The 10,798-nt window shown below is 41.8% G+C and overlaps 1 pseudogene; it reads left to right on the top strand.

The window, feature by feature from the left end:
* The first annotated feature begins 3,847 nt into the window (after positions 1 to 3,847).
* LOC138267145 (sodium-coupled neutral amino acid transporter 7-like) overlaps positions 3,848 to 10,798 on the top strand; it is a 79,192-nt pseudogene continuing 72,241 nt past the window's right edge.

Genomic DNA, 10,798 nt, shown 5'->3' with positions numbered 1-10,798 from the left:
AAAATGGCTGCCTAATGCACTGGTCCACTGGAACCTAAACCTACTAAGAACAAGCACTGGCTAAGCCAATAGGTCTCAGCAATGCCCGAGCTGTGATCTATTGGTGTTGTCAGTGTGAATGTCTTTTAACCATATTTGGTCCCCTAACTGATGTGACTGTGTTAGCGTGTTAAAGATAGTGTGTTAGTGTTAATATAAGTGTGGCAGTGCTCACAAGCAAAAACAAAAGAAAACATGAGTGCAAAGTGAGAAAGGAAAACTTGGCAAATCTATAGAAAATAAATCAGTCATGCTGTCGGCAAGGGCTAAAAACAGGAAGTGGCATGATGCATACATGCCATGGACAAATGGGGCGAAAGAATAGGAGAGCAACAATGGAACCAGCAAATGGGAAGCCTGTATGCGGATGATGCCCACAAAGTCTATACAACATCTCTTTCCTGGCACATAAACAATGATCACTGTTATACACTTTCAGAACATTTTAAGCTGACAAAATTCCTCTTGCCATATGATTCTGTATGGACATTTACTCAGTGAGACACACTGGCTCAAATTTTGATGCATGTTCAGTGGGGCAACTCTTTTAGCATTTGACTCTCAGTTTCTACATTGGTACATGCATTAATTTCTGTTTTCGAGAAATAATATAAATACTGTAAATTATAGCAGACCCTGACGTACTGCAATATGTATTTATTGCATTATTTATTTGTTTGTTTATTAAATCCTATCTCTTTTAACCAATATATTTGCTAAATGTGTTGTTATAAACTCTATTTGGACCACTTAAAAATTATTTTCTTTGGCAGTAGAGTGCAGCAGCCCATACAACCGAAGGAAGACAGTCTTGCTCACTATGCTTGGCCACATGGAGCAACAATTCATTAAATGTTTTTCCACAAGGGCAAAATGTTGTTCCTAGTACAGGCAGGTGTGTACACAAGGGTAGAAAGATGCCAGCACAATCTTACATTTGTGCAAAGCAGGAATGAGTCTTTTGTGTCTCTATTTTACAGATCAGTATTTTGTAATTTTCCTCTGCCACCAAAATAACAACTGTAGCATCTCGATTAGTACCACAATAATACCATATCACTCAGCCCGAAGCCTTCCCTGCAACCAAGTTTACTATTGCATCATTATAGCGGCATGAGAAAAATATCACCATCAGAACACCTGCCATTAGTGTGATAATGCCTCCGACAACCCCTGCTTGTTTCTTTTACTCAGAGAAAGGAGTAGGACGTCCGCCAGAATGATTGCATATTTGGATTTTTTGTTGCATGATAATTGATAGTTTATATTGGCCTGTTCATCTAAAGATAGCGTGAAGACTGAAATGGTATACTTTTAATGGGTGCTGGCTAATAATGCAGTCAACAGTCCTACTCTCCAGCTGATTGAGAGGCTGGACAGAGCCAGAGGGCCTGAAACGCACAGATCAATGGAGTGGTAATGAACTGCGTATTTCAACTTACAAACCAACAGCGTCAATCTAGTGTCCTGAAGCTAAGAAAAAGGAAGCAATGGGAGCCTTTCAGACAAGTCAAAATCCTTTGTGGCAACTTTCAGTAACATCAATGCATAGCGGCAAAGGCCCCAAAGCTCTTGTGTCAGCTACTGGTATTGCAAAAAACCTGTTGACACTGCAGAGGCCAAGCACACCCTTCCATTGACACAAAAACATAAACCCTTTGTGGCAACTTTCAGTAACATCTATACACAGCAGCAAAGGCCTCAAAACACTCATTTCAAATACTGGTACTGCAAGAAACTCGTCAACACCGCAGGGGCTAGGCATGCACTTCCATTGACACAGAAACACAATTTAAAACAAGCAGAGCTCAAAGCTAAAACATGAGCACTCATGTAAAGTCCTCTTAACCAAATAAACAAGCTGCAAGGGTGGAGGGGGGCACGGAACAAGTGCCGCCTGAAAACAGCATCTGACATTTGATCTTGGTCTTTGAATGCTCAGCAGATGTGACCAGATAAGAACGAAATTTCCATGCCTGTTTACAGAAACGGAGTGGAGCTCAGAATGAGGGGAAACAGGACGGATCGTGTGAACTGCTTTTCAACAAAATAAAAGTGGTTCCTAAAACAGATGCTAAAATGTAAACAATGGCTTGATATAGTAATTGGTCCATGCGCTTGGTGAGGGCTAAATACAGGAAGAGGCATGGCGCATGCATGTCATGGACAACTGTGGAGAAAGAATGGGAGAACGACGATGGAGCCAGCAAATGGGAAGTCTTTGGGTGTGCTGAAGCCCACAAAATATGTACAACATGTCTTGAAGAGACAGCACAAGTGTTGATTAACCGAGACCTACAAAATGTTGATTGGCTGCTTTGAGATCCACCCCAGATCATGGAATCAGAGGGTCTTGAAACTGGGTCTATAGTAGAGGACTTTGGGGCTCGCTCTTGCATTCTTCAGTATTGTGGCTGCCCCCTCATCACAAGGAAGTAAGTGTAAATTTTAAAAAGTGAGCTAAAGTAGTTTGCTACCAGTGAACAGAGTTGTTTGCAAATGGGAGACTCAAAGTCTGGTTCAGAATTACACATCCTTTTGCCTCATTTTACTATGGTAGATGTTGCAGTTTCGCTCTTGAGATATTTTATTCAGTTCTGAAGACCACAACTAGAATATTGTGTTCAGTTCAGAAGACCATGCCTAAAGCATTGTGTCCATTTCTGCAGACCTCAGCTTGAGTAATATACAGTTTTAGGAGTCTACATCAGGAGTACGCAGTTTTGTGGGGGCTTTTTGAATACTGTATCTAGGACAGTTGGGAACGTCTGAGTACTCTATTAGGTTCTGAAGGCTTCATATATAGGTTTAGGACCAGTACTGGAGGTCACAATGCAAGGCATGTTAACCAGAAATTGTTTACCTTGAAATGCAAAGAATTTAGGTAGTCTGGAAGGAGGGGTGATAAAGACATTTGCAGACATAAGGGTCAAAAATTGAGTAAAGGAACAGAACATTTTCCAACAACAGGGTGGTTGTAGAACAAAGGGATATGAGATAGGAATTGTTGTTTGGGGTCAAAGGTTAGGCTCAAGAGGAGGTCAGTGCAGCTCTACCCAGGGAGCAGGATTAGTGCATGGAACAACCGCCAGCGGTGGGGTAAAGCCAGTAACAGACCTCATCCAAGCATGATGTAGTTGTTGTTGATACAGTGTACATTTGAGGCTAGATTGTGGATAGCTGCTTATGATACATCTGGGATTAGCAGTAGTTCCAGTAATGGGCAACAAGGAGCCTTGCAGCTTGGGGTTTTAATTAAGGAGCTTTGAGGGATAGGGTAGTAGTGTGGGATATATGGAATCTCTTTGTGAGATGGGGATAGGAGATTGCTTTCAGAGCTGGATAGGCTCAGTAATGCATAACTCACAGAGTCTTGAAATTAACCTTGAGGAAGCCACAAAGCTGTGGCAAAATGATGCTCACGGGTACTTTGAAAAACCCTGAAGTACTGCAATATTTCTTTAGAACTCCTTGTGAAACCTATGGTTTATTAATTGTGATGGCTGGGAAATCTTTGTTGAAAATATTGTGCCGCATTTCTCTCAAAACCCTCCAAGGAAGCATCAGGGCTTGACATTACGACTACACAGGCAGCAGCATTTAGCTCCTAGCCTGGCTGTAGATATGAGAGTTAAACTGGTCTGAGGATAAAGATTTGTCATGTTTAAAGTAATGCAGTGTTACCTTCCTCAGATATGTAATGGCCGTATGTTTTTTTCCTCACAGCTCTATTCTTTCCAATAACCAGAGCACAATCCAAGCTGGCAGAGGTGTAAGTAGAGGTTGGCTTTAGTCCACGAAATACAACATGCTGAAAATCCTCAGATATTCCAGCTGCTCATTCCGTAGCAAGACTAACCCCTGTTTAAGAGGGACCAAGGCCCAAGGTGACTCCTATGAGACGTTAGAGGAGGAAAGGCCCCTGAATCGCAAAAATGTTACTCACTGCACGTACAGTGACACTGACTGGAGTGCAGATGTAGATGGGCAGGCCCACTTCCTGCAGAGCCTGTGTGTGGAGACCAATCCCAAGGTTTGCCGGGAACAGAGATCTACCTCTTTACTGGGTGCTGTCTTTATTGTGGTGAATGCAGTCTTGGGGGCTTGACTGCTCAACTTTCCAGCTCGTTCTGTACCGCAGACGGTGTGGTGGCAGGCATCGCCCTGCAGATGGTGAGTAGAAGTCATTTGGGAAAAGTTGCATTACACCAGGATACATGCTGCTACTTAGCATAACTCTTGAAACAAAGTGGTTATATGATTGTGTTAGTTGGTTGAACTGGTATTACCTTTGGATGTTCTGCTACTGCTGAATGTTCTTCTTTAGGTCTCACCTACCACACACCATAAGCTGTCTGGTTGCAAAAGATCTATTGTGAATTTACAATGGGATTACATCCCGTCCATTGCTTACAATTGGTTGGCTTTATTTTCCCTCTCATTTGCTTACTTCTTATTCAATACCTTGCCTTTTTATGTTTAACCCTCACCACACCAGCCCCCACCTGGCCATAGTCTTGCTATCCTATATGGAGTGACCCCCTTCCACTTCTCTCATTAGGGGAACTACTTTTTTCCTTTCATTCAGCACTCCATGAGAGTGCATGTGCTGTTGCGTGCTGCTTCTCCCCAAATATATGCCCCCACTGTGCTGTGTTGTTTCCCACCCCTTCTAACATGCATTTAACAGTATAGAAACCGGGTTATTGTTTATGGGGTATGGCTGTGGAGCAGAGTTTAAAGGTTATTTTAGATTTATCTTCTACAATCAACATAGTGTATGAAAGCACAAGCTTTGGCACACAAAGGTGTTTATGGCACTTGGGAAAGGGACATCTGTTGCAGTCGGTGAGCTGGCATCTTTGGAGGCCCACACATCTTCTACCTGAGCTACTATTGAGGATCAAATGGCTGAATTCAGTGGAAAGTAAATTAGGTCTTGGCAAGTGTTTCTCTTCACATTCTGGTAGTTAGCTTATTCTTTTTAAATTCTGTTAAGAGTTTCCCGAGTGAAAAGTCTGGAAAATAAATTATGCCATTTATGAAGACTGAAAGCATTGAATTCAGTGTATGTTGTTGAGATATCATAAGAGATGTTTGCTTTTCCTCAAGCATTCTAGTCTTTTTAAACAATACTATACTTATTGGCTTTGTCAGTACCTGCTTTTATGTTCATCTTAATGGTTATTCCAATTATTTTCAAGAAGGAGCAACTCGGGTATGCTGTGGTGGAATATAGGCTTAGTGATCAGAGCCATAAAAAATGTATGCAAGTGTCACTGATAACAGACTTTAGTTGTTGTATCATGCAATGTGGCAGCTACTATTCAAATTGTTTGCTCTGATCACAAAAGGTCCTACCTTCACTGAAGGAATTTATTGGGTGTAAATAACTTTGTTGCCTCGCCAAAGTAAGTCAATAATTTTAAATAGATTCACTGAGTCAGATCTCCTTCATGACCCATTGGAACTTATTGTGCAAGACCCTCTAATTGCTTCAGTGTAATGTTAACATCAATATCGTAAAAGCCAGCATACAAGGAAGAAGAGATGGGAAAGGAATTAATGTTGATTTAAAAGTTGTTGTTTCATTGGGAAGTTTTTATTGTGTTGATGTTTGATATTTGGTATAATAATAGGGTTTGCGGGTGTACCTTTAACCTCACCTTCTGGGACTAAGAAAATAAACTTAGTTGCACCAATTCATGTATTTTGGTTTTCCAGCAGTTGATTGAGTTTTCACTGTGACACTAACAATTGGTTGAGATTTGTCCGTGCTACATTCTGTTTTTTTTTTTTGTTAAATTATGCAACGTTCACCATATAAAGGATAGATTCTAGTGAAACCTAAATCTTGTGCAGCAATGGATAGTATCTGAGCGGAACACCTACTTTTCATGTCAAAAACAGCAAAGCACACCGATATGCACACATATATGTTACCCATGACCCACATGTGAGGATAGACAAAGATACCAATCATAGGGGGGACTTTGAAGGACTTTTATTTATAATTTGCATAAACTTTTGTACTCTATAATTGAACTGCTTTATGTTACTGTTTTAATGTTTGACATGTCCCAGTTTGGACTTACAGTGCCCCACTCTGAAGTGTCCCAGGCCGGTTGAGCCATGTGCATTAGATGCTAGTATGCTGGACTTCCCTCCCAGGATCAGGCTCTTAAGATGGTCGCTGAGTTTTTCTTTGTTGCCCTGACAATGGGAGTTAGCATGATGCCGACCCAGTTGTTTAGGACGTGGAAGGATCTTTCAATCCTACACTTTCAATATGGGAGTTTTGTTCCTTTCTAGATGGCTGCTCCCTCAATTGAATAGCAGATGCGCACGCGGATACCCCTTAACATATTTCTGGACAGTTAGATGCTACGCGCCACTTGTGGATGGAAGGGTGTTTCCCTATCGGTGTTTTATAACCGAGCAAAGACGTATCAGTGATTGCCGACTGGTTGGGCACCCGTCAGTAGCATAAGGGAGGAGACAAAGTTCCTTGAGGAAGATGCAGAGGTTTCCTGCATCTTGTTAAATCACTGGCTATTTCGGTAAGAAATGAGCATGGCTCCACTAACGGCTCTTCACCTGAATTCAACTTAATATTTATCTTTCCATTGATATCTCTGAGTCATTCACAGGTTTTTGGCCCAACATTTACCTCTTGTTGAGTGAGTATTTTTGCATCATTTCAGTCTGGCTACTTTGAAGAGAGGAGTAGGTATTCTGTATTTGATATCTTGGCCTGTTTTTGTAGTCACTTCCTGAGTGTTTTTCGTGACACAGCATGGGTAGATAGCGCATAGTGTTTAGGCGGTCTGACCTGGGGCAATCCACTTCCAGTGGTGGCACTGTTTTCCCAAACATTTTCCCAAACGTTTTTTTTTCAAATTTGTCACCTGGGTGAGCACTAATGGAGTATTCTACGTTGTTTTTATTGCATATAATTGTGTTTTTAATCATTAGGTTCTCTTTCCCTATATATCCTGAGGAGGCCCTTAAGTATTTGTGCCAAAAGGCATAGACATCTGTTGGAGGAGTTGGAACATAAATTATAATGGAAAATAAGGATTGGTGGATGTGGTCATGCATTACACATCCTAGGAGTGATATTCCCTATGTTTCTTGTCACCATCCTCCAACTACAACTACCTCAACCCATTCGGACTGGCATCAATATTGTGAAATACAGCCTACAAGTAAAAAGAGATGGGAAAGGAACCAATGTTGATCTAAAAGTTGTTGCTTCAATGGGAAGTTTTTATTGTGTTGATGGTTGATATTTGGTATAATAATAATAGGGTTTGCGGGTGTACCTTTAACCTCACCTTCTGGGACGAAGAAAATAAACTTAATAAGCATTTGGTTGAGATTTGTCTCTGCTACATCCTGTTTTTCTTGTTATACGATGCAACGTTCACCATGGATAAAGGATAGATTCTAGTGAAACCTAACTCTTGTGCCGCTATGGATAGTATCCGAGCTGAACACCTACTTTCCCTGTCAAAAATAGCAAGGCACAAAGATATGCACACATATATGTTACCCATGGCCCGCATGTGAGGATAGGCAAAGATACCAATGATGGGGGGCCTGAACTTTACAGGGCACAAGTTCACCCAGAGACCTTGCTCTGCTATAGAAAATGGTGGGATGATATGCTGCGCTCACTTCACCGTCCTGTTGATGCCTCAGGCTAATACATACCAATTGTTTCTACTTCTTGAGCTCTTTATTAGCTTAGGAGTATATGCGAAAGAGGGTGCAAAATGTGGTTTTATGAATGTGGAGATGCGGCTGCATGTTGCAAAGATACCACCAGAGTGCCCTTGCTGACCAATTCACTTATTCACACATGAAAAATACCAAGACGATCACCTCATGACCACTTCTTCTGCAGGGCACAAAGCACTTCACTCATGGACAAAGTGATTATTTAGTGCCTCCACTACACATGGTAAACCTCATCAGCCCCTGGATGGGGAGCAGTCAGGACGCCTAAGCATGTAGCTCTCAGCAAAGTCAAAGTAACAGCCACCTTGTTGCCTGGTCTATTCATTCATAGCAAATAGCCCGACATCCATGGCACCAACGACTTCTTTCTAAGAAAGGAAGCTTTGTAAGGGGAGCATGCAGAGCCCTTACTGGGGGCACAGCTATATGGTGGGCTATCTCGTTATCTTGTAGCCAGGTCTTTTGGGGAAGACAAGGGCGTAATAAAGCTGGGACTTGCTCCACTATTGTGGACCAGGTCTGTAGTTCCGATGCTTGCATGAAGACACCTTTTACTTGCCTGTGTGCTGTCTTACAGCGTTTTTTGAAGGTGCTTATGGATGGATGGCTGGCTCTGCTTGAAAGAGCCATCACTCTGAAATATGATGGCCAGTAGGATGATTCAGTGAGTTAAGTGCTTTCTATTTGCATCTGTGCATGATGTGCATGTCATGAGTTTGACCAACTGTTCTAGACAGGTGTGCTCAGGTACCAGCACCTAACCCAGCATGTTCACATTTGCACACAGCATCAACTAAGCTAAGCTAACCCTTTCATGACATTGATATTCCTGTGTTGATTACATCCTGCATATTGCACCAACTATTTATATGAGTAACACTAACACCCATTATCTTCTGTTCCATTTTATGGTTCTTTCACCTTTGTCCCTTCATTCCTAATCTTTATAGATTGTTCCAGTGCTTTCCACTGCTTTGGGCAACAGCTGCGGATAGTAGCAGCTCCTTCAGGGTATTTGTTGTTTGGACGTCAGATACCTTTATCTTGTGCCAGAGTAATTGGGGCATTGACTTTCAAACTGTCTAAGGTCCGAAAGTCCTTGGCTAATGAAACCATTATTCATCTCAAACTTTTCATTGAAAAGCCTTCACCAAGGTAGAAGACCAGTGTGGAAAAAGTAATTGTATTTAAAATTAAGCATGTGGGTAAAATGGAATGGAATCGTCAATGATGGTCACTTGAGAGCCATGATTGAAACAGGCAGTTTTGACTGGTAACAAGTGCCACCAGCAGCCCTTGCTTCTAGCGGGAGGCAAGAATCTGGCAGAGCAGGCTAAGAACAAGGAGCCACTGTTGGGAAATGAAAGTGATGAGCAAGAGTCGATGACTAGGCTTCCAAAATTGCATTCTTCTTTTACAGTGCTTTGGGATATGCTTTAGCGTAGTCTGGAGGAAGTAGCTGTGTTGGGACGGAAAAGTGCCTTGCATGGTGATGGACGTGCATCGCTGCCCTGAGAGTCCCGACTACAATGATGTCTGGATCCCTGGTGCTGATTTCTTGTTTTCATGGCAAAGCAGTGATCATGCACATCTCAGGAAGAAGATGGGGATAATAAGAGAATAATAAAGAGTAGGGTTGGGGACCTTGGGTAACCTTTTGATGAGTATATAACTGTAGCTGACATCCAGGTGTAACCTCTAGTCACTCCCATGGCCTGTGTTGTGGGGCTTTCAGATTTGGATTTGTTCCTGCTGTGACAGACTGCGTTCTGGGAAGGGAAAACAGAGGAGTGGGCACTTTAAAAGGAAACCAACCCCCCAACACAAATTTTAAAGACTCAGACCCTAGATCACATTTGGTGCTTGAAAATGCATATAAGAAGGGGAGCTCAAGGCCACCAAAAGTGTCAACTGTCAAGCAGCCAGTCGGCCTGTATGTTGCGAAGGAGTGCTGAATAACCTCTGCCTGTGACCAGGAATGGGAACTAAGATCTGCTAGTCCCTCAGCTGGGTGAGGGAACATTACCCAGGGAAATGATTACAATTTGTGTATTTCCTTGCCGGGTGCCCACATGGGTGGTCACCGAGGTTTTGTGTTCAGGAGCAGATGATGTTGAGGCGGAGTGAAGCCTCTCCAGTCTTTGTGTGAAGTAGGGTGAACGTGCTATGGACGTTCTCTATGAGAAACCTCCCTCTTGAGTACTGCTGAACAAAAGACTAAAATACGGGCCTGCGGGAGCTATTGACTGATGACACTTGAATGACTACATTCCGAAATCCACATTCTCAAGCTACATTTCCTTAACTTTAGCATCACTTGCCATGTGCATTTGTAGACTATTGTTGATATAGTTTCAGGAATATGGCGTGTGCAAGGTGCATTTTTTAACAAATTGCTTTTGGTGCATTGAAACCAATCCAATGTATATCAAAACTAACAGAATAGTGTTTGCTTTTTATCTCTTTTTTAAAGTTTTTTATGATTAAAAACTCACAGTGAAGCACTTATATTTTGCTATAGAACCAATGTCCCTTCAATTAATACTTCTGTAGCTGCTTGCCCGTGGTCCTCCTGGCATACAATGAGATTAAACTAATGGAAATGTTTTCACAGTCTTTTGTCGTGTTTTTACCCGGAATCATTTTATATGGAGGCGTAGCATAGACTCAATATATTTTTGAACAGCTGTAATGTAAAATTTTTGCATTAGGACAAAAACATTGAATACTTGTTCCTTACTAATGTTATTAATCTTTGTGTTTTCATTGAATGTATGGACAAGTTTAACTATACACGTTTTAACACTTTTATTTGTAAGGATATTTGCTGCAAACCATTCATTAACCAAAGATCTTTACATTAAAAGGCCTTGAAGATGCTGTGACCCAAAAGCTTAAGAGTGAACCATAGCACACCTGATAAGTTCCCAGTAGTTCACCATTGACCGTAGTGATCAATGTTAAGTTAAAATCTAGCACTGAGGAGACCCAAACACGTTTGGGGTTGATTCTTAGG

Source organism: Pleurodeles waltl, chromosome 12 (genome assembly GCF_031143425.1).
Source record: "Pleurodeles waltl isolate 20211129_DDA chromosome 12, aPleWal1.hap1.20221129, whole genome shotgun sequence".
NCBI lineage: Eukaryota > Metazoa > Chordata > Amphibia > Caudata > Salamandridae > Pleurodeles > Pleurodeles waltl.
The sequence above is the reverse complement of the archived record's forward strand: the minus strand, read 5'-3'. Positions and strand labels throughout refer to the sequence as shown.